This window comes from Simochromis diagramma, unplaced genomic scaffold (assembly GCF_900408965.1).
Source record: "Simochromis diagramma unplaced genomic scaffold, fSimDia1.1 OVJJ01000486.1, whole genome shotgun sequence".
NCBI lineage: Eukaryota > Metazoa > Chordata > Actinopteri > Cichliformes > Cichlidae > Simochromis > Simochromis diagramma.
In genome coordinates this window covers 2,082,992-2,106,945 of record NW_024387047.1, presented here as the reverse complement: position 1 = coordinate 2,106,945, position 23,954 = coordinate 2,082,992, and the positions used below count along the sequence as shown (strand labels likewise).

The window sequence follows — 23,954 nt, the reverse complement described above, 5'->3', positions numbered from 1 at the left end:
AAAGGCACATACAGGTCCACGGTACACAGCGTTTATCTCACACACATGCCTATGATTGCACACACAGCTAGGTACACTTAGCTATACAGACTGATTATATGCATCGCGGGCCCCGAGGGGAATCCAGATAAAGTTTAAGGGTGGAGGCAGAGGAGAGGATGAATAAAGCTCAAAGGCAGCCTGACACACCGGCTTACAGGACAAAAGGCTCCATAAATACAGGATGTGAAAAGCAGACAGTAAATACCATCCTTGTAACAATACTCCTGAACCTTATTTACTCTGTTTCATGACCGAATGTCTCTTCTCTTCTAATGTACAATAAGAAATAGCCCGTTAAGGTAGGAAAATCTGTTCCATGTTTTATAGTATCACCCCATTACAAAAATTAGGAATTAGAAATGAGCCTGAGCATCTATATTTCTATTCTCTGTCATTTAAAGTGGTGTCTTGTCTTAATCAGCAGGTCTTACAACCTGGTATGAATCCTCTAAGCTACCGAACAAGACTCAACTGAAATCCCAAAGCATTCCTTGGCAGCAGAGTGCCTCTCTTTGTCTTATGCATCTTAAAGAGCACACTGATTTACATCAGAGTGGGTCTGGATCAGATGTGCCCGTTCTTCTCATTCTCACGTCATGCTACCGTGGCACCGTCACACTACGCCCACCTCGCAAACGTATCTCCCATCTTTTTTCCACAAAGCATAACAAAATCAGCTTCGTATTTTTTTCTCTCCTGTATGTTTTTCTAAAACTTGCTGACTCTGCAGATTCCTTTTCCTTGAAAGTCTGAAGAATCGGTCACATCTGTTTAACACTTTTTCACTTCTTATAAGGTGCCAGAATTTATCCATCCATCCATCCATTCGCTTCCGCTTATGCTTTTCAGGGTCGCTGGAGCCTATCCCAGCTGTCATAGGGCGAGAGGCGGGGTACACCCTGGACAGGTTGCCAGTCTGTCGCAGGGCCGACACACAGGGACAGACAACCATTTGCACTCACATTCACACCTAGTGACAATTTGGATTATCCAATTAACCTATCCCCACAAGCTGCATGTCTTTGGACGGTGGGAGGAAGCCGGAGTACCCGGAGGGAACCCACGCAAACACGGGGAGAACATGCAAACTCCACACAGAAAGACCCCGGCCTGATGTTGGAATTGAACTCAGGACCTTCTTGCTGTGCGGCAACAGTGCTAACCACCGTGCCACCGTGCTGCCTGCCAGAATTTATAATTTTGCATTTGTGATTATTTTTGAACAAAATGGTAAATGGTCTGTATTTGTATAGCGCTTTACTTGGTCCTAAGGACCCCAAAGCGCTTTACACTATACACAATCATCCACCCATTCACACACACTGGTGATGGTAAGCTACATTGTAGCCACAGCCGCCCTGACAGAGGCGAGGCTGCCGGACACTGGCGCCACCGGGCCCTCTGACCACCACCAGTAGGCAACAGGTGAAGTGTCTTGCCCAAGGACACAACGACCGAGACTGTCCAAGCCGGGGCTCGAACCGGCAAGCTTCCGATTACAAGACAAATGCCCAACTCTTGAGCCATGATTGCAAACCCATTTGAATGAAAAGCAGATGGACATTTTCTTGCTGTACTTCAAATCGTTTAACCCTTTAAAGCCTGAACCATGAAATAATTCCTAAAAAAATGTTGAATGTTTTGAAAATGGAGGATTTATTGAACCATCTGAACCTGCACTGTTGTGTTTCACTGTGGCAGGTCATAACGTGAATTTCTTTCTGATGATAGGTTAACAAAGTAGTGTTTTCTTTGCTCACTGATTGCCAGGATTGAGAGTACGCTCAAGTCAAAATAAATTACACATTTTGATTTGTTAGGTTTAGAATTGTGATCATGACCAATGACAACTTACATGTGAATCATGAATACAGGACTGTGGTCGAGTATTTTACTCCAAGTACATTTAGTAAAGCAAATTTGGCATTGCTGCTACTTCCAAAGAGGAGTCAGAAAAAAGAGAAACCACATATGGGTGAATCCACTGATTTACAAGTGGACTGTCACATAACTCTGCAAAAAAAAAAAAAAAAGCTAAACGACGGCCTCAGAGTTTCACTCTTCCAGTTTTGTCTCCCCTCTCACACACTCTTTGTCTCTTGTACTCTTTAGCCCCGGGACATTGATAAACACAGTTGATCCTGGGCCTATGCACTGAGCACAGAGTGTTTGAAGGGCAGCCTTTCTACTCAGGACCTTGTTTATTCTGCCCGCTCCCTGTCAACTGTGTTTAATGTCACCAGCCTTTTCTCTCCCCTGAACACACACACACACACACACACACACACACACACACACACACACACAGTCTTTACACAAGTTACCAGATAAAGGAAAGAGAGAGGAGGAAGAAATAGATTGCAGCTCCATGTGCATCTGTGTGTGTGATAGGAACATGGAGGTAATGCATGAAATTCAGAGCTGCTGATTATATCTCTGTTGAATGTGTGTTTAAGTTTTTGTGTGTATGTGTGTGTGTGTGTGTGTAGAAATATGGAGGGTAGTTTGCTGAGCAGGAACAGGCGTACGTCTTGGCACACGGGCAGGGGTTTGGCATTTTGTTGTTCCCATCCTGCATGTGTTTGTGTATGTGTGCATTATTAGACCTGTTGGAACAGTGAGGTATGTGTGCTGTCACATTCAGGTTAAGGTGTGTGAGAGTGTGTGTGTGTAGTTAAGGTTAAAAGTGAACCCGCAGCGTAATCTCTGTGCTGACAGTCTAAATCCCCTGAGTGAAGTGGCTTTTGTGCAGTGAAAAAAAAGGCGTGCTACCTGTAAAGTTTGATTTCAGTCCTATTGCAACAGGAGAATACAGTGTTGCCAGCTTTATTTTTTACAATTACTGTATCTGTTTTAAGGCTGTAAAACTCCTCACTACACATTTTAGACAGTTTTCTCAGACAGGCATGAACATTTTCACACTTTTCTCGCTTGTTTAAACACTCTCAGAGCTCAAACATGAGGTCCAGTATTATAGAATGAAACCGAAGATCAAACGCTGTTTTCAGGTCCACAACATGGGGATAGAGCAGCTGCAAGAGAATCAATGGTACAGAAGTAGAGGAAGCAAGAAGAATGAGTTGAGTAAAGTTTGACTTATCTGACTGTTTTGTTTAGTTTAATGCGCCTTATAATGAAAAAACTTGATAGATTTATGTAAATTTGACAAGCTGAACGCATTCTGTACTGGGCAGGAGAGACGGCATGGAGGACATTGATTGACCATGGTCTACAGCTGATCAGGATGCAGAACATAGTGCAATGTAAAAAGAAAAAAAAGCATCCAGAATTGCACAAAAAAAATCAGCGAAACAGCGAGGCTGCGAAAAGTGAACCGCGTTATAGCGAGGGACAACTGTACGTTCATGCACCTTTTCATGAAGTTTGCCTTTACAAACATTTGTGAGAGAATGGTTCGTTCCAAAGAGCTCACTGAATTTTAGCATGGTCCTGTATTAGGATGGCACAGTTTCTGTCTTTCCAGGTCAGTTCTTGACATTTCTTCCCTTCTAGATATTCCGTGATTAACTCTAGGTGGTATTTTTGCAAAGCAGAGTTCAGGAGCCACAGCAACTCATCCATAATGTGGCAGGCCGTGTCATGTTAGAGTGGAATGCACAATGCGTAAAAGTCACCATTGTTCTGCTGACTCAGTAACTGCACAGTTCCAAATGTGCAGGAAAACTGTGTGCCAGGAGCTTCATGCCATAGGCTTCCATGACTGAGCAGCTCCTGTAGGTGTCATGTCTAAGTGAGCCGGTGCTTTTGTCCACATAGTGGATGTAGAGCTTCTGTTGTTTCCTACACAAATAGCAAACGCCATTGGCAGTATTAATAATTGTGCGTAATGTGCCTCTTTTGCCTTGGAATATCTAGTTGGTGGTTGAGATTCTTTCTTTGAGGTGATCATTTCTCTTTCAGTAGATTCAAAAAATGACAGAAGAAGCCGCTTTAAATACGTAGGAGGACACAACAATAATGAATACACTTTTGAGCTGTTCCGAAACCACATGGAGTTACAATTCAAGGGAGGTGCACTTCAGGTTACAGCATTGGTTACTATCTAGATTACAGGATAAAGTTTCAGAAAGGTTTGAGATTACAACATAGATTTAATGCATAGATGTAATGCAGAGTTACTCATAACAGGAGTTGCTCAGCTATGACATGAAGAGCCAGTTTTTGTGCTCATGTTAATGCCAGAGGAGATTTGGCAAAGCACTGGTGACTTTTATGCACTGTGCACATCAGTATGTAGAGACACATTTACTGCTATTTAAATCTTACAATACCCATTACTTTGGTCTTTAAGTCACCATTGTAGCAAGTTATGATCTCATGATACAGATTTGGGAAGATGGTTTGAGATAATCCTCACTTCAGTATGCCACCCACTGCACTCGTTGTGTCACGATGACACCATGGAGCAGCAGCAGGTAAGGCTGAGCAAAAGTCTGCTTTATTGCGTGAGAACTGAGAATAAGATTTCTTCACATAAAAGTTACACAAACTTGCTTTTGCACTCAGCCCACCAACATACTTGTCCCTTCCAAATAAATTTCGGGTTGTAACAGTAGCCAGTAGACAGGCATTTATGTTTTCCCCCCATTTTATCTTTCCAGGTCTACTTCATAGATTTGTATAAATCAAGCAGCAGCGAGAGACATTTATATGTTAGGTCTCATATTTGTGAGTTCTGGGGTCAGGACACACACACACACACAAGCACGAACACACATACAAACACAACAGATGCATGCATATGCATAAAATCTCTCTATAAGTTTCATGGTCAAGATCATGGAAGCAAGGCTGCTACACAAATACATCTGTACTCTTTTCCAAAGTCAAACATGCTGGTCCAGGCTGCTCTACAGCCCTCCCCTACAAAACTGTCCCCCCCCCACACACACACATCTGCTGAGTTCAGTTCACAAAGAATTTAATAGCCAAGCAGAGGCACATCTGCAAGCCATTTCAAATGTTGCTGTTGAGTTGGACCAGGTCATGCAGAAGGACTGGACACTACATCCACTGCGCAACCCCCCCTCCAAGGTCAGGACATCTGAAGGAGATCCAGGGAAGCAGAGTGGAGGATGGTATGTGGGTGTATGTGAGAGGAGAACAGCAGGAAACCCATCCTCCCTTTTCATGCTCAGGTGGACTTTATTGTCCAGGTTCAGTGTTAAAGCCTTCAAGTTCATTACCATGTTTAAACTCTTTCAAGATTTTCTTTTTCACTGACACACCCCAGGCCCCCTACCCCCACCCAAATGCAAAACAATAGTTCTTTTGTCAAGCATCATCATTCAAATGGTGCATACAGTAAAGGCCCTTTGACATTCATATTAATGGACCTATTTCATGTGAATGAGACACAGCAGGGGGGACAGATCTGGATATTTGCATGTTTCATTAATCAGCAAACATTTGTCGCTGGGTGGGCTGCGTAAGTGTGTGTGTGAGCTTATAAATTTCCACAATTTCAGGCAGTCGATCTCTGCTGAATAGAGATGGTCTGTGAAACCGCACAAAAAGAAGTAGAAGGAGCACACAGAAAGTTTGGGTGGCCTCATCATATACAGTTATGTGTGGATGGTTGTGTAAGTGTGTGTGTCTGTGAGTGTATGTGAGGCGAGGATCTACTGTAAGCCACATGCACACACACTATCACTGGTGATGAATGGCCTAACCTGGTGAGGTAGTCCCTCATGAACTAACACACACATACGCAGCCAGCTTGCAAATGGATTACACTGTGCTGAGACTAGTCATCTTGTGTTTCATCTCCTTTATCCCACACACACACACACACTGAGTCTAATCCACTGTGTATGTTTATATTGCCCGTGGTCCCCAGGATTACGGTGGCAAGTGGGGAATGCTGGGAACAGCAGGTGACGTGTCGTCAGGTGGCTTCAGGCTGCTTTCCATGACGTTAAGGCCTGAAACAGAAGACGTGTGGTGACTACACAGACCTGTGGAGAGAGAGAGAGAAAAAGAGGCATATAGGCACAAAAAACAAACTTAATATCATCACTTTTATATATGTGAATCAATTCCATTTGAGTTCAATCTGATTTTATTTATATAGGGCCAAAATCACATTAACTGTTGCCTCAAGGCACTTTATGTTGAAAGTTAAAAACCTTACAATAATACAAAGAAAACAGAGAAAACAGTCATATGACTCCCTTCCCCCACGAGCTAGCACTTTGGCAACAGTGGGAAGGAAAAAGTTCCTTTAAACAGGAAGAAACCTCCATCAGAACATGGCTCAGGGAGGGGTGGCCATCGGCTGCGACCGGTTGGGGTGAGAGATGATGTTATTTTTTATGTAAAGCAGCTTGATAGCAGCTACATATACTGCAGGAGATCCCACATTATTAATAGATTTTGACCTCTCAGCTCTACAGAGCTCTTTAGCATCTCTCAGGCTGGTTTGGCTTTAGGGCTCAGATGTTTTGTTTTTTCGCCCTCATCGCTCTCTTCATCGAATGTAGCAAAACTACCAAAACCTCTACAGTTACACCAAGTCACAAATATCAAGTTGTAGTACAAAGTCAGAGGTTTTCACACGATGTCCCATCATTATAGGTACGCTCACCTGGAGGCCCTCTGCTGCCTGCCGCTAACATTTACCAAGTTTGTGTAGCCAAAATGCTGTGAAATCAGAAACACTGACAATCCACTACTACATGCATGTGAACACATAGGAACATAGTTGTCACTGGTGAGTAATTTAAACTGATATTGGACATAAGTTTGAATTACATTTATGTAATATAAGCTATCTAAAATATTACTTCCTTGTTCCTACTGCTCTACTTTTACCCTTAATGTTGCTACGTTGCTAACTTTTCTATTTTGCTAAGTCCTGTTTTTGGTTTAATTGTTAGTTGTATTTCTCTACAAACTACAGTTAGTAGTTTTTCTCATACAAACAATTATGGTTAAGCTAATAATGAATCCATGTGAAGAAATATCTAATCTGCTAAGTACATCAAATAGGCACCAAAGAGAATCATGCAAAGACACAAATATCCTTTGCTGATCACCGGGGCCAGCAGCAGTTAACCTGCCTGTCACTCGCTCTACAACTGAGGAAACCACTGTCCAAACAAGATATGCTGCCACTCTGACACTCGGCTCTGACTCATCTTCCTCGCTTTTATCACCTGCAACTCTTTCCCACTGCTAGAACCAAAGCCACTACAGAGAATCTTCCAGGTCAAAGGTCATATAGAAAGCTTGAAGTGTGAAGATGGATTATGAGATTCCTTGAAATTCTTTATTTCTAAACTGCACGTAGTGACAGGTTACAGTCATGCCAGGGATTTACAAAGGCTTTCAAGTAATGCTGTGTGATGCAGATTTTGGTATTGGTCCAACACCAGGAAACTACAGCGCCTGTATGGCTGATACCAATACTGATGCTTTTACCCTATAAGGGCAGTTTTTGTAGAGGAGAGCACTTATGAGGTGAATCATCATCATTTTGCACATTCTGAACACATTTTAATGACCTCTAAATCACAGTGATTTTTACTTTCCACAATAATTAGTTAATTCAACAAAAAATTCATTTCAGCTTTTAATGCATTTTAAAACTGGGTGTTTTTGGAGATCTGGAATGTAAATATGCCGTCTCTTAAGCACTTTAAATGTATTATATAAATAAATCAGACTTCACAGTCAACACAGAAAGGTTCAGACAGTGGAAGTTTGATGTATATACTCTCATTCCCCCACAAAAAGAATTAATTTCCCATAATTCAGTGGGCTACATGCTGAACTTAGAGAATAGAACCAAACTATTGATCCTCTCTGATATCTGTACTATTGGTATCAATACTATTGATATCTGGATTGATCCCCCTACCTCTACTTTCAATCCAGTCGTTAAGTGATGACGTGACGAATCCTACTTCCGGGCCTAAAGTAGTCTGCGTTTAATATGGCTTTTGTGTTGTTAACATGTTTAATGTTATGTATTTTCTTCTATTTAATCTCAAAAAGCTCCTAAAACAGTCAGTGATCACTGTTGACCTCCCTCGGCTTTTATTACCGCTAATCATTTATTTAAGCTCAGTTTTTAAAACCTTAGGATGTAACTACAGCCCAGCCCATGCAGCAGTATATGAATGACTAACCTCGTATTGTGGATGGATTATCTCAGTTGTTCTCCTGGCTGAAGTTTGGTCCTTTTACAGCATCCTGCCATGCGATTACATTTGTTCCTGACCACCGAGAACACTCACGTTAACTTTTATCGAGTGGAAAAAAAGTTAGCTTGTTTATATTATGCTAACATAGCTGTGTCGCTAGCGGTCACGTAGCACATCATTATATACCAGCTAGCCAAACTTCAGTAACCCTACAAACGTCACTGCTGTTTAGTTTTCTGGCTTCATTTATGCTGGAAGTGACAGCAGAGCTGTACGTTTTAATTTGTTTCCAAAACCCCGCAGTCAGGACATGCTATATTATATTTAGATAGAAGCTAGCGAGCTAACTCCCTGCTAACTTCTAACTCCGTTAAATGTCATAAATTCCGTTTTCATGGATGCCTGGATGTTAAACTCAATTGTTACACCTAGTAGAGCAGAACGCTGATCATTTTATTAAAGATGAAAGACTTTAGACAGTTTTTCAACTCTCAGTAATGCCACAGTGATCATTTGATATATGGACCTGCAGCGGAGTTTAGGTCCAGACACGGCTAGTGACGTCAGACTGAACAACCGGATAACATAATGTGCATGTAAACTGCTGCCGGTGTAACACTACGTTTGTGTCTTTTACAGGTGTTCTACTATCTTACAGTGTATATATAGCCTACTGGTGCCAGGCTGCATTATTACTGTAAAATTTCCCAGAATTTCACGTGAGACGATACTGACAGTCATCTTGTCCATAACGTCTGTTTTGCATGCAGACAGGCCTTGAAAAATTGTTAACAGGCACAATAATGCAGTGTTTTGAGAACTGGTTACCGAGCTTGCCAAGGGAAAATTTATGATGGAAGGATGTTTCTGGTTCCCAGGGCTATTCAAAGCATTAAGCCCTGAATCCACGTGCCAACACAGAAACAGAAATACGTATCAAAGGAAGAATGGCTTCTAAACATAAGAACTAATGTCCAGTGGAGCAGAGATGCTTTGGAAGAATTTGAAAGAAGCAGACAGAATGGTGTATCTGCGGGTTTTATGGACAGCACAGATCAACATTAGGCTGAAAGGTGCCTCCATCAGACTCCACACATTTCTATGAATGTTCTACCGCATGGGAAGGCCAAGTCACTGATGGCTGTTTTGAATTTTAGGATCAAAATGGCTTTTCAACATAACTGCCCATCTCTATGCAAAACCACCATTGGCTGATTGTTAATCTCATGCGAAGGAAAGGCAGCTGTAATTATCTCTTCCTTTCAAATGACAGCTGCTTGGACTTCTCTTCAGCCCGCACGAGTCCTCTGGACAACTTCTGTTAAAGCATCTGGAAAGATTTACCCCACAGAAATGCTTTTTTTGGTCAAATGTTTTTCTAATAGGTATTTTGTGATTTCATCTCGCTTGATAGCTACAGTTAGCAAAGCAAAGTTTTCCTCATGCCAAACTACAGGTTTGTTCTCAAATGACCTGTGGACCCACGTTTAATTATGAGAGACAGAACAACAGAACAAATACAGACGGGTGGGGGAGAGAGAGATGAGGAGACATGCATGTGGTGAGGACGCCAAGAGCTGTAGGCCTGAGTTTGAAAAAAAGAAAGATTGGAGAAGAAAGAAAGAAAGTGAAGTAGGGGGCGGACGTGAACAGAAAGCAGGAGGGCGGCAGTCAGTTATATAAGCCAGCTCAATGAATCACTGCAGAAATCAGAGCTATCAGACCGCTGACACAGACAGACTTGGCCGAGGAATTGGAACAATATGAGGAGTAACACAAATGATAGGGCCTCTTGGCTGTTGAGTCATGTTGTTTCTTACCAGATCAAAGGTCGATCATCTAGGTCCAACGCTGCATTCATTCCTGTTTCCTTGTAACTCCTTTTGTCACATGCAAGTCCCGGCACAGGAGCTGTTGATTTGCACATTTACTAGTAACTGGACTTAAACTTCTGGCAACCCAGTTCTGTTGCTCATTTGCCAAAAAATCCATTAACATAGTTTTGTATTTTACCCTAAGCAAACTGAAATAAAACAAACCCGTGTGTGTGCGTGAGCTTGTGTTAGATTTAGGTGTAGATAGGGATTAGAGATACACGTATAGGATTTCATCCCCTTAAACCTAACTTGGGGAATGTGTGTTTATACCCTTGTATTCCCTGTTTTTTTTTTGTGTGTGTGTGTGTGTGTGTGTGTGTGTGTGTGTGTGTGTGTGTGTGTGTGTGTGTGTGTGTGTGTGTGTGTGTGTGTGTGTTGCGACGCCGTAGAGGAGCCTGGCTGTAATGATCCAGCACAGTTTGTTTGCACAGCCACCCAAAGATCCAACAGGTCCACAGATTCAATCAAGGAGGATGTGGTTTCACTTCTAATTTTACACAAACCGTCTCGGCTATGCTCTGGATGACTGTAGAGTTGAGAAAGAATGAACATAGAGAATGATTGAGTGGCAGGAGATATGAGTCTGTAAGCCTTTCTTCCTGCACTTGCATTCATGTCTGCATGTGGGGCATGAAGGAAAAGGATATTCTGTTTGTGCAGAGGCATGGAGAAAGTGCAGAAATCAGCGTGTGCAGTGTGTGTGTGTGTGTGTCTGTGTGTGTGTTTCAGATGTATGCTCAGTATTAGTGCATAATTTTAGTCTGCGTGCAGAACTCCTGACCCACTGCTCTAACAGCACAGCACTAATGAGCTTATTAGTCTAGTGATGTATTTAAGGCAGGTCACAGCAGTCGGGATTATTAGCAGCAGACTGTACACACATGGACATGTGATTTAGGGTAGTGGCAGTAATTGCAGTCAAGTACCAGTAGTACCAGCAGTGCTGGAGCTAGTTGTTAGTGCTGAGGCGGTATAGTTTTATTAATAAAGGAGATGTGTTTTTGCCAGTTTTTTTTTAAAATTATAACCATCTGGCGTTGACTAAATAACATTAAGCTGAATAAAACATATTTCCTCCAAATCGAAAGTCTAAAAGCTTGTAAAGTGTCCTTTTACACTATTATGCAAACGTCCTGAGCCTCGCCTCATGTCTTTAATCCGAAATGGGGCAGTTAATTATTGTACCATGTGCAAACACGGAAACACAGTGTATAATACAACAACAGAGTTTGTACAGTTCAAAGATTAAAGGTCAATATTTAGTATGAACACCTTTATTCTCCAACACAGCCTCTCTTAGGAAAGCTTTCTTGTTACATCTTTAAATAGTCTTCAGGAAAAGTTCTCCAGGGTCTCAAAGGACGTTCTTTGGATGTTGGCCTCCTTTTGTTCTGTTCGCCACCAAGAAGATGCGGCCTTTGTATATTATGTAGCGGTCCGGGCTCTGGGGAGGCCAATCCATGGCTGAGAATGTTCTATTGTGTATTTTTGTGTTCTTTTACTGCACTACTGCATGTTTGGGATCATTGTCATGCTGAAAAATGAAACAGTCTGATGCTAATGGTGGATCAAAATCTGCGTGTGTTTATAATTTGATCAATTTTAATAAGATCTCCAGCACCACCAGCTAAAATTCAGCTCCAAACCATGAAAGAACCCTTAAACCAAGACCATTTCTGATGAGGCTTCGTGTAATTAGCCTGCTACTTCTGGTTTTGTTCTCCCCCCTTTTCCAGTTTCCTCAAAATTTGTAAGAACACATTGCACACCATGCTGTGATATGCCACGTTTATGGCTAATAGCTCTTTGGGAATCACCTTGCTGGTACAAAAACAATATCTTATGCCTGTCAGACTGTGTTCTCTATAGCATTTTGTTAGATTTCAATTCTAATAAAGAAATGAGAATAAGTTTTGTATTTTGCCTCAGGCTGCTAGTAACAAAGTGCCTATAGATACTATTTATTTATTTTTTTCACCCCTCCCTGAGCCTGGTACTGCTGGAGGTATCTTCCTGTTAAAAGGGAGTTTTTCCTTCCCATTGTCGCCAAAGTGCTTGCTCTGAAAAAAAAAAAAAAATGTTTTTCTCAGAATTCTGGAAAAGAAGAAAAAAAGACATGCCTACTTTTTTTTCCGGTGGCCCTAATCCTCTTCCGTAGTGAAAAGCCAGAGAGATGTGTTTTGTTTTGTTTTTAATGTTATTTTGTGATGTAACATGATTTATAGGCTTGAACTTAATATAGAAAAAAATAACACTGAACATATTAATGCACCTTTCTAGAAATGAACCTGAGGCACGCCCTATAGTTTCTTTTAAAGAAAAGAGGAACAAGGTGCTTCTCTGTCATCTAGGCCAGTTTTTGCACCAATTCTGACTTTTATCTCAGAATTGTGACTTTTTTTTCAGAATTCTGGAAAAGAAGAAAAGAAAAAGACGTCCCCTCTTTTTTTTTTCCAGTGGCCCTAATCCTCTTCCGTATTTCACTGTCACACAAGTTTCCAGTTTTCTCTAAGCTTGACACCAGTGACAGCAGTAATTGAGTACAAAGAAGAGTAAACACGCAGGTCAAAAGTTAAAAGCAAATATTGACCCAATGACTTGACACCGTGCAGCTCGAGAAGAGTGCTTTCAATGAGCAAGGTGGGCACAACTTTTGGGAATTTGTTACTGCTGGTTCCCAGAACTGCTGTTCATTTTCAGAGGCAAAGAGAGCTACACCAGAGATCCAACTCTCCATTTCTACATGGGCCTTAAGCTTCCAGCAATAAGACAGCTATTTTAAGTGTAAGTTCCAGTTTAACCATGGGAATTGGTTTCAGCTCAAACGAAAATCGTCCTGACATTTACAGCACCTAGCAGTGCCGTTCACGACATAAACACCCCCATCAGATCGTGCTGGCAGAATAAAGTGCGGACGAAGAAAACAACATGGGCTCTTTGTGTTTAACTGCTTCCTCTGACTTTCACAGGCGTCTTTCTAATAACGTCTCAAACTTAACGACTTCTTCATCCTCCAGTTCCATCTCAGGTTACAGCTGTCTATCTCTAACAAAATTATACCTTTGAAAAGATTTCCAATCTCCAAAACTGGACAAAGAACCTTAGTGCCTTTCATTGTTAATTACCTTTATCAGCACATATATATCTTAGCTATATCTTCAACTGCTTGCTTTTGCTTCCAGCTTTCATTATGGACACTCTTGAGTTTCAGCTGAACTGCTATCATGATAAAGACTCAGGGCTGGAAATCTAGAGCAGAGGCCATTTTGATTCTTCAGTGACACGTAATGGATGCCATTGAGTAGTCCCTGGACAGGAAACCAGGGGCCGTTGGGGGTCGTTGACAGGCGTCACTGACCCCTTTCTCCACTCATCTGGGGAGAAACCAGAGCCATCCAGCTGACAACACAACATCTCTTCACATTCAGAGCCGGCCAAAGATTTGGCGCTAATAGCCGAGGAATGATGATTGTCCCCGCGGTCAGGTTTCACAGAGGAGACGTTTGCTGACAAAGGAAGGGAAGGGGGGACGTGAGCTCAGTGTCAAACACCGTGTGCATGAAAGCTCTGAGAAGTATTAGTCACATGCTTTCATTATTTTATCTTTTTGTGACATACATAATCCATGAAAGTTATAAAACTCGCAGACACTTGCATTATATCAGATAATTAAAAGTGACACTAATTATTTCCTATGGGGCTTAGGCTGGTCACACAGTGTGAAGACAACCAGCTGCAACCTGAGCTGTACTGGTCTCAGAATCTCTGCTCAGCGCTTAGTGGAACTCATAGTTCTGAAGAAATTCAACCATACTGTTAAGTGTCCAGACCAAGGTTTATGCTAAATAATAACCATAATCTTTCTTTAACCTTAAATGATTTTGCTCCAATGCACACACACCATACAGTAAACAGGTTGTATCTATCTGAGTACTGTGCGTTTACATCTGCATGTACATAAATCTGGAGCAAGCATAACAGATATTCCTTCGTTTAAAAAAAGATGTCTAAGAGGTCTTCAATGAACCATCAAAAAGCTTTGGACAAGCTACCTGAATGCATCATTTTAGCCTTTCCATAGTTCATCATCTATGCCTGCTGACTCAGGCTTCAGGGTTACTGCTTCACTGAGAGATTTCTCCACAATCTTAGACAACTTTAAACAGCAGAGCCATTTTTACTCCAACGCTGCTCACAAACCAATTTTCATGTGTAAAAAAAGTGCTTAACATTTAAAAGTATACACTATAGGGCACAACATCAGGACTAAAAGTGTCTCTCGGTGAAATCTGAATATCTTCCTTGAATATGTTTGAATCAGAAGAATAACTACACACAGGAGGAATTGAGCTTTGAATGAAGCAACCAAGTCCTTGATATTAAACTACATAATGTGGATATATAGTGTCAAATAATAGGATTATATGTGTGCATCATTAAATCATTCAAATGGGCCTCTTTTGCCTTTTCATATTTTCTATCACTTTGTCACAACAGTGGATACGCATATTACACACGGCCCATTTTGAAACCATGAAGTCAACATAATACTTTGTAATGTGATTTAGATTTTTTTTTCCACTCTCTGCTCTATGGTTTCACTGGGAAGAGGTATGCTTGTTACATCACACATCACAGGACCCCACCCACACTTGTTTAAACCATCAGTTTGTGAGCTGCAGCCAATTAAAAGAAAGCTGGCTTAAAAGGAGGGTGGAAAAATAGCTAAAACCACTTGTTTCAGGCAGGATAAACTGAGGGACGGCATCAATGCCTAAGTAAATTAGAACTGTGAATTAGGCAAAGTTACTCTAATAGAGTACAAAAAATGCAGAGCTGGAACAACCCAATATCCAGTGATGGGAATAACGGCGTTACAAGTAACGGCGTTACTTTTTTCAGTAATGAGTAATCTAACTAATTACTATTCCTATCGTTGCAACGCCGTTACAGTTACTAACAAGAAAATGCGGTGCGTTACTATTTTTCAACACACACCCGGTTGAAGCTGTCTTCAGCTTACTGGGAGGTAGGAGGGCAAAACAATCGCACAAGTGGTTCTGATTGGCTGAGTAAGAGTAAGGTAGTAAACCAATCAGAGGTACACTTGGGCGGATGTTCACATACAAACAGATAGCACAGTAACAAAAGTCATGGAGAGCCCGGATGATTCGAAGGTAGCATTTTTTAAGTGGAGGTACAGACATTATTTTTCACTCAAAGAGATAAAAGGCAAGAATCTATGTGAAATGTAACCTATGCCCTGGAACAAAAGGCCTTTCAACATCAGTTACAAGCAATTCAAATCTTACGACGCACCTCTCAACGTCACATGCTTCAACAAAACTGGTCGCCAAGAACGACGGTGTTGATGCTAGCAGGCGCAGCTCAAACCCAGGTGAGGCTAACATGAGCTCAGCGAGCGATGGAGATGTAGCGACGCAATCCAACCAGTCTAAGCTTGATTTCTCTTCTCCACAAACATTTGTGACTGTGGCACAGACTGAATTAAACAAATTGATAGCTAGGTATGTCGTTGAGAACATGCTGCCTTTATCAACAGTCGAGTCAGATTCCTTCAAGTCTCTTCTTGCCAAGATACCAACAAGAGGAGGGGTCGGCCCTCCATGCAGAAAGGCTTTTTCCAAATACATCGACACCGAGTAAATGAATGTTGAGCTCAAAAAGACATTTAATGAGTTAGAATACGTCTCTACTACAGCAGACATCTGGACTGCATTTAATAAAAGCTATCTTGGTGTAACAGTACATTGGATAAATCCACACAGCATGCAGAGAGAGAAAGCAGAAGATTCAAGGGTCGTCATACGCAACATTGCTGTTGAGTTGGACATCATTCACTCACACTATGGCATATCCCACAAAATGACATCAACTGTGACGGACAATGGCTCTAATTTTGTCAAGGCCTTCAAAAAGTACCAGCCAGTTGAGGAGGATGACTCTGAGAATGATGAGGACGAGGTAACTTTTACAAACATGAATGATGCCTTAAAAAACAGTGTTGGTGATGAAAATGACAACGATGAAAATGTAGGTGTGACGATCACTCTGCCGCCACACCAGAGATGTGCTTCACACACATTAAGTCTTGTTTCTTGTAATGATGTTGACAAGTGGCTACTTTCACAATCAGAAACAAAGGCAGTATATAGAAGCGCTACCACAAAGTGCACAGGGTTATGGAACAAGGCCAGTCGTTCAACAGTGGCTGCAGAGACAGTGGATGGCATTATTGAAAAGAAACTGCTAGTTCCTTGCACTACAAGAATTCCTTTTATGATTCCCTGGCTCGAACCTGTGAGATTTCTCTTGTTGAGCTGAACACCATCTTCCCCAAGTTTGGGTTGACAGCCATGACAGAGCGGGAACATCAGTTCATCAGGGAGTACTGCACTGTCATAAGGCCACTTACAGTGGCACTGGACATTCTTCAGGGAGAGGACAACACTTTTTATGGGATACTCCTACCCACACGGGAGACATTGATGTTTAAGACTCTGGAGTTGAGCAGTGGCCTGCAAATTCTTGAAAATCTTCCAGAGGCAGTTGTCACAGTAAGAACTTGTATTTTTAATCAATTGCATTTTATACATATGGATGGAAAATGCATATTGTTAGTTTATACAACTTATTCTACGCTTTAGAGTTGTATGACTAGAGATCAAGTGGCAAGGGTGCTAAAATTGAGGCACAAGAAAACGGACATCTGCTGCAAGTAGTTTTATTTTCAAAACACTCACCAGTGGGATGTAAAATAGAAATGAATAAATGGAAGTTTTCACTTCGGAAGACAGTCTTTACTCGCTGGAAGACCTACACACACAAATACTTGTGTCTTGGATAATGACGTGCAGTAAATCAAGTGACACACAGATCACTTTCAAACACACTCGAACCACCACAGGGGAGGACAGACCACCGCAAAAAGCCAAACTCCATATGAGAACCAAACAAACATGAAGATTTACTCAAGACGAGCGAGACCAGACGAGGATTACGGTCGACTGCATAAACGCAAACACGAAGGACGTACAGGAGCGACTTGGATGTCGCAGACCACACTAGGCTTTAGGTTTCTGACCACAGTTTGCAGTCTCGAGATTTGGATGTAGGTTAGCGGCGCTCATCTCGTTCTGTCTGCGTTTAAAAAGCATCCAGACCTTTCGTCCTTCGTCCAACCGCAGATATCCTACAGTTTCTGCCAAGTCTTCCTTTGGCCTCCGTCCAGCAGGCAAATGCAAGCCTCCCCTCCCTCATTTCCCTCCACCGTCTCACCACCCCCTTCTCTCTCCATCTTATTTTTCTTCTTCTCTAACTGTTGTGTAAACCTCATAATTACAACCATGGGGAATTTTCATGTTTGTACAAGAAATGAAGTTTGACATGGCCCTTAAAGGTACAGCGAGCTGAGTGACCCCGAGCTCCCCTGAAAGTATTCAAACCCCACCAGAGCGAATTAAAAACGCATCGTCATTAATCTCGAGTGCCATCTTTTTTTCTTTAGAAAAGTTTTTTTTGGTTTATTTTTTTAGAACTTACAAGGTTTCCATTCCACCCGTCCGTCTTAACGGTAAAGCACTATTACCACTAATCCTGCTGTCTGACTCGTGGACCCTCTTCACACGGACAGCCAAGAGAGAGAAACCCCATCTGGGCTCAGCCAACCAAAACCACACGGCTTTATGAAGGACGTGTGAAAACTCTGCAAATATCTGGGTTTGGAGTAATAAGAGGGAATCTGATGTATAGCACGGAAACATAAGCACGCCTTCTTTGTTTTTGTTCTCTTGCCCGCTCCTTCATGCACTTTTCCCTCATGTATCACCGGATTTCTGTTTGCACTGCTGATACATTCTTCGTGGCTGATAGTTGTATCAAACCTAATTTTAACTGGCACAAGTCAAAAGCAAATACCAGTGTTCCAGCAGTGAAGCGTGACACACACACAGTTTTCTTTGTTTAAAGATACAACAGTGTGCCGGGGGTGTAAAATTAATCAACAAAAGACTGCCTTTTTTGTTTCCAGTCGTATATAATTGTCCACAGATCCTCATCCAGTATTTGAGTAGCAAGCAGTGCTTAATGGGCCTGCATTCTTAAAATAAGTATGTTCAAGTTTGAGCATCATTTTCATGCCAGCACCCTTCAGTCACTATGACCTGATCTCTTGCAACTTTGCAAAATGTGGCTCACATCTATTTTTATTAGTGCTGGGAACAACAACTCAGGACACATAAAACTGTTGTCATTTTCCCATAACTGCAAGAAGACAGAGTTATGGGAAGATTGATTTCAAAATGTCTTTAGTCACAATGAACACATGCAAATGTCCCAGCAGAAGAAACAAAAGTCATGCTGGAGCCATCCTTTCATAGCTTTTCTGAGAGCAGCTAATAACAATTCATTGTTACTACTTCAAAAAAAAAAAAAAAAGATACCATGATACTCTCTACTAAAAAGTCTAACAAGTCAAAACCCTTAAGCTGTAGAATAGTAGATAACAAATCAGAAGTCTCCTGGCTTTGTCAGTACAGAGCTACAGAGGAGCTGAATATTTTGACTTTGCTTTGCTAAAATTAAGACACATATAATCTTAAGTCTCAGCATCCCACAGAAACTCATGCAAATAAGGCCAGATTTAAATCCCAGTGCTGGGACGCGTATCAGCAGGACTGGAAGGGCCACTCTGGGCGAGGGCTGGTCTAAGTGAGTTTGTATACTTCATACGGTATTTCCTTCCCTGTTTTTCAGACTGACTATTGTCAATACAAACCAGAGCCTGTCAAATATGTGTTTTTTTGCATTGTACTTCACTTTCATAATAACCAATTATGATCTTGCGGGTGGATAATAAAACAAAGGGACCCCACGCTGCGAGAAGTGACTAAACACTCCCTGTAGTAATTTTGACTCCTTTGGGGTCATTTTGGGTGTTATCTGGGTTGCTTTGTTTCCCTTTGGTCTCTTTTGTATGTTTTTGTGGTTGTTTCCTGTGTCTCACTGGAGTTATTTTGTGTGTCATTAGGTTTGTATCAAGTCTCTTTATGTTGGCATGTGTCTCCCTGTGGTCTTGAGGGGTAGGTTTTGTGTCTCTTTGTGGCGCGGTTGCGTTTCCTTTGGGATCCGAATAGAAAGGTGCGTTTAACAGCGCTGAGCAGCAGATTATGTCATATTTAAATATAATGATTAGTTATGTGGTCAGCAAAAGCAACTCAACATATGTGGCTCAAAAATGACAGCGAGAGATACAATAACTTCCAGTTTGGTTTGACTATTTTAGACGCGGAGGCTATGTTTTGTAGTCTGTGGCCAGAGATTCAAAGAGCATCCACACAGGAAGGCCCACGCAGCAATAGGGTGACCAGAGAACATAGAATTTAGTGACCTAGTGAGTCAAGCAACTAAAGTGACAACCAGTGCTGGTAAAGGATACCACTGATTATCATATGAAACTGTAATAAATACTTTAAAGGCAACAGGAGCCTGGAATATGCACTATTATCCAAAAGAAAGTGCCATGAAAGCACTTTCTGGCTGGTGTTTCAGGCTGATATGAGCTAAGAGCGAAGGTTATATTTATATACTTGAAATGAAAGAAAACTTGACAGAGTTAAAGTGGTAAAAAACTTGAGGTAGCCTTAATAAACAGTTCACACAGTATGATTGAACTGCTTATCTTTCCCATTAGCATTTTAAGTCAAATTTACCAGTAACAAATGAATTACAAGGTGTGATTCAAAAGGTTTAGGAATAAGCCTATGAGTATAACTAATTTAAATCTAGTCTCTCCCCTCCACACTGTCTTCGACAGTGTTCAGTGTAACGCTCTACAAGGTAACAAACATGTAGCAGCAAGCTAACACAAAGCTCCACACAAAATTCCTGTAAACACATTACATTTTTAAGTAAATTCACTGATTACATATACATACATTACATATAGAGATATGGACATTACTTTAATTTTTATTGCATAAAAGTCCAGGACAGAAACAACCACATTATGCTGCTAACACAACTTCGGCTCTGCACTGACAGAATGCTAACGCAAAGGTAGCAGAGAAGTTATTATAAAGCTGTGTAAGCTGACCCCCAGCAGCCAGAGCCTGGACTTTGTTGCCTGAACAGCAGGTAGCAAAAACAGTGATGAGCAGTCAGGTTTGTGGCCTCCATTTCTACCTGGTCATGTTTCTAAAGTAAAATCACGGTGACGATCACTTTGAAGTCTCTTTGGGCTAGTTTTCAACTTTGCTTTGTGTTCATACATAAAAACTAAAAGAAAGGTTGTATGTGTGTCTTCATGTGTTCTTCTATGGAACTGGAGCTAAGCTTTATATTGTTAAAACTAGTAACAATGAGACAATGCATTTCAGGTCATTTTACTGAGCATTGAGAAAGTGCACAACTCTGTTGCTTGTTGCTTGTGAAGCTCGCACACAAGAATTTCACTCACATGTGCTGTACCAATGTACCTGCACATGTGATGTGACAATAAAAGTGATTTGATTTGATTTGATTTAATGCAAGAAATGATTTTAAGGTATGTACTGCATTACTTTTAAGAAAAGTAACAAGAAATGTGTAATACATTACCTTCTTTAAGTAATGACCCCAACACTGCATCTTTCAGTCAGACTGCTGTTTCAACCCACAGAAGTCCTCTTGAACTTCTTTTGCTTTAATCTGACCATAGTTCATAAACTTGTATGAAAAGCAAACACAGACTTCTCTTTAGAGCAAACCCAACTTTCGTGTGGAACATCATTGGATCTAATGAGACACAGTTCCATCACAAAAAAGAGGGCTCTGCAAAGATCATAGTTGTTTAGTGGTAAAATTTTACATGTACTAGCCTGAGCCTCATATGCGGTGAAACTGCTTTCCTGTAACACTGAAATTGAGAATGGCTCTCAAGGACTCTGTATTTTCCTCTTAACACCCTACAACACTGCTTACTGCGGCATTTTTTAAGTGCCATTATTAGGTGGTATTATGAGGTGAATTACAGTATATCTTCGAACACACATGCTTACTTCAATAATACTATAAATGTACATAAAGGCTCGCCTCCACACACATAGCACTTGGTACACCCTCTCTTTACATCTCAGATACTGATAGACCCCCATTACTTTAATATGAAAATTACAACCACATGGAATTTCTCCCATGGTTCAAACATACAGCGGCTGGTGACCACACTGTATGGCAGCCTGTCGCTCCACTTCTGTGTTTTTTTTCACCCTCCTCCCCTCCACTGATCAGGCACTTCAAGCTTTGCCAACCATAACACAGTTGGCACAGGACTTGGCCTCCCATCACTGCCGTGCACGCAAATGTTGTTTCACTTCTTTCTTCTCTTTTTTCCCTCATCATCTGTTTATTTTTTTTTTCCTTACCTAATGGAAATTTTGAGGTCGACTGGTGTTGCCTGTTCCGGGCGAACAGTTCCAAGCACAAAAGGTAGGATGAAGAATGGACGGAGGGTTGAAAAAAGACAGTAAGAAGTCGCTGGGCAAATTCAGTTTTTTAACCAGCATTGAGGGAGCTTCAAAACATCTCCCATGTGTTCTTTATTTCAGCTGGGGTTCGATTGCAAATGGAGTGAGGCGAGAGCTGGCTAGACCCTCTAGCCGACACACAAGTACTACACACACACACACACACACACACTGAGAGACGTACATACACTGTCCCCATCCGCCAACCACATCCACTGACTACAAACCGATACAGAGCAGGGGGACTGTACTTTCCCAGACCCTGCTGCCAGTTTGACTTATTACATTACCTAGATTTACTTTATGACAGTACAACAAGACATTGTGGTTTACAAGAATGCAGGACTGTCTTACAAAGCCATGAATATACACATACTGAAGATTACAGCCATCCAGGGGAGGCAATTGAGAACACTTTCTCTTTTCCAGGAGCAACAGTCTGGTTCATATTCAGCCACTCTCAGGCCTGAGAGATGCCAGGGGGCTGTTTGCTGCTGAGCACAACTTCCTGGCTTGCAAAAAGGTAAACAAGCTTGTTGATGAAGGGGAAAGAAATGATTGTTCATTTAACATCTTTTCATCATCTCGGATGGTCAAAAAGATTGAAAAGATCATGTAGCACAAACTCCACAGTTCATGTTTATATTATGAAGTTTTCTGGCCAAAGCTACTTTTAACATCCACCAAGTTACTGGCGACTTGAGGGGTACGAATAGGGCTTGGGTGAGAGTGATGTACATCAATTTTTATAGATTTTTTTTACATATTTGGAACATACAAATGGAAAAGCTTTTAAAAGAAAAACTGTAATGCCAAAATCAATGTGTGAAACTTCAACTGAAAAGCAATATCTTCTAGTTTAGAAAATTTCCATATCTTGCAGGTCAAACTGGAAGGATTCAGTTATTTAAACTTCTGACACACGTGAAAGAATGAAGGATAAAGCCAGGGTATGTATGTGATATGCACCATAGGCATTAAAATAACACTCTGGCTTTGAGCCTTCTACAATTTCTTTTCACTTTGCCATCTTTATGGCATTATGACCTGTTCCTGCCTGTTAGATTTCTTGGCTTATTGAAAAGGCTGTCCGCTCTTCCCTCTATTCTTAGTTCTCATTCCCAAGGTGTCAGATACTGATGTTTTTACCAAAGTCCCTTGAATCTCACCGACACACATAAGTTGTCTCTCTTGCTGTCAGACTGCAGCAATAGACAGACTTGTTCTATCCAGTCTTTAGGTCTGACATCATTAGCTGTGTCTGGGCCCAAACTCCGCTGCAGGTCCCAAAGTCAAACAAACACTGCAGCATCACTGAGAGTTTAAAACTGTCTAAATTCTTTCATCTGTAATAAAATGATCAGCGTTGCTGCTCTACCAGGTGTAACAATTACGTTTAACATCAAGGCATCCACCAAAACAGAGTTTATTAAATTTAACGTTAGAAGTTAGCAGGAAGTTAGCTCGCTAGTTTCCATCAAAATATAGTATACCATGTTCTGACTGAGAGATTTCTGAAACAAATTCAAACGTACAGCTCTGCTATCACTTCTGACATAAATGAAGACAGGAAAGTAAACAGCAGTGACGTTTGTAGGGTTACTGAAGTTTGGCTAGCTGGTATATAATGATGTGGTACGTGATCGCTAGCGGCACAGCTATGTTAGCATAATATAAACAGTGAAGCTGGAGCATGAACGCTAACTTTTTTCCACTCGATAAAAGTTAACATGAGGGTTCACGACGGTTAGAGACAAATACAGTTGCATGGCAGAACAAACTTCAGCCAAAAGAACAACTGAGATAATGCATCCACAATACAAGGTTAGTCTTTAATATACTGCTGCATTGCCTGGGCTGTAGTTCCATTGTAAGGTTTTAAAAACTGAGCTTTAAAATGAATAGCAGCAATAAAAACCGGGAGAAGCCGACAGTGATCACTGACTGTTTTTAGGGGCTTGTTGAGATTAAACAGAACAAGATACAAAGCATTAGAACATGTTAAAAACACAACAGCCTTAATAAACGCAGTAGTTTGGGCCCGGAAGCAGGATTCATCAGGTCATCACGTAAAGACGGGATTATTTGCCTTATGGGCACAAGCCGTATGGACCCCTTGAGTAAGTGTCACTTTTTTGACATGCACAGTTAATGTTGTGAAGATATCTACTGTAACCTTTCGGTGACTAACTCTATCCAGCGAATAAATGCATATAGAAATATGTTTTTCTACTTTACCTGAGCACTCGAAGCATTTTACACAAGTAGGATTCACACACATTCATACAAGCAACATGGAGGTAGTATCTTGTCCAAGGACACTTGGCATGCAGACTGGAGAA

The 23,954-nt window shown here is 41.3% G+C and overlaps 1 long non-coding RNA gene across 1 annotated transcript; it reads left to right on the top strand.

Moving 5' to 3' along the window:
- Positions 1 to 20,635: 20,635 nt before the first annotated feature.
- Positions 20,636 to 22,935, top strand: LOC120741709. The gene is made up of 2 exons (XR_005697669.1): positions 20,636 to 22,135; positions 22,496 to 22,935. It is a non-coding gene; the product is annotated as an uncharacterized LOC120741709 (long non-coding RNA).
- The last annotated feature ends 1,019 nt before the right edge of the window (positions 22,936 to 23,954 follow it).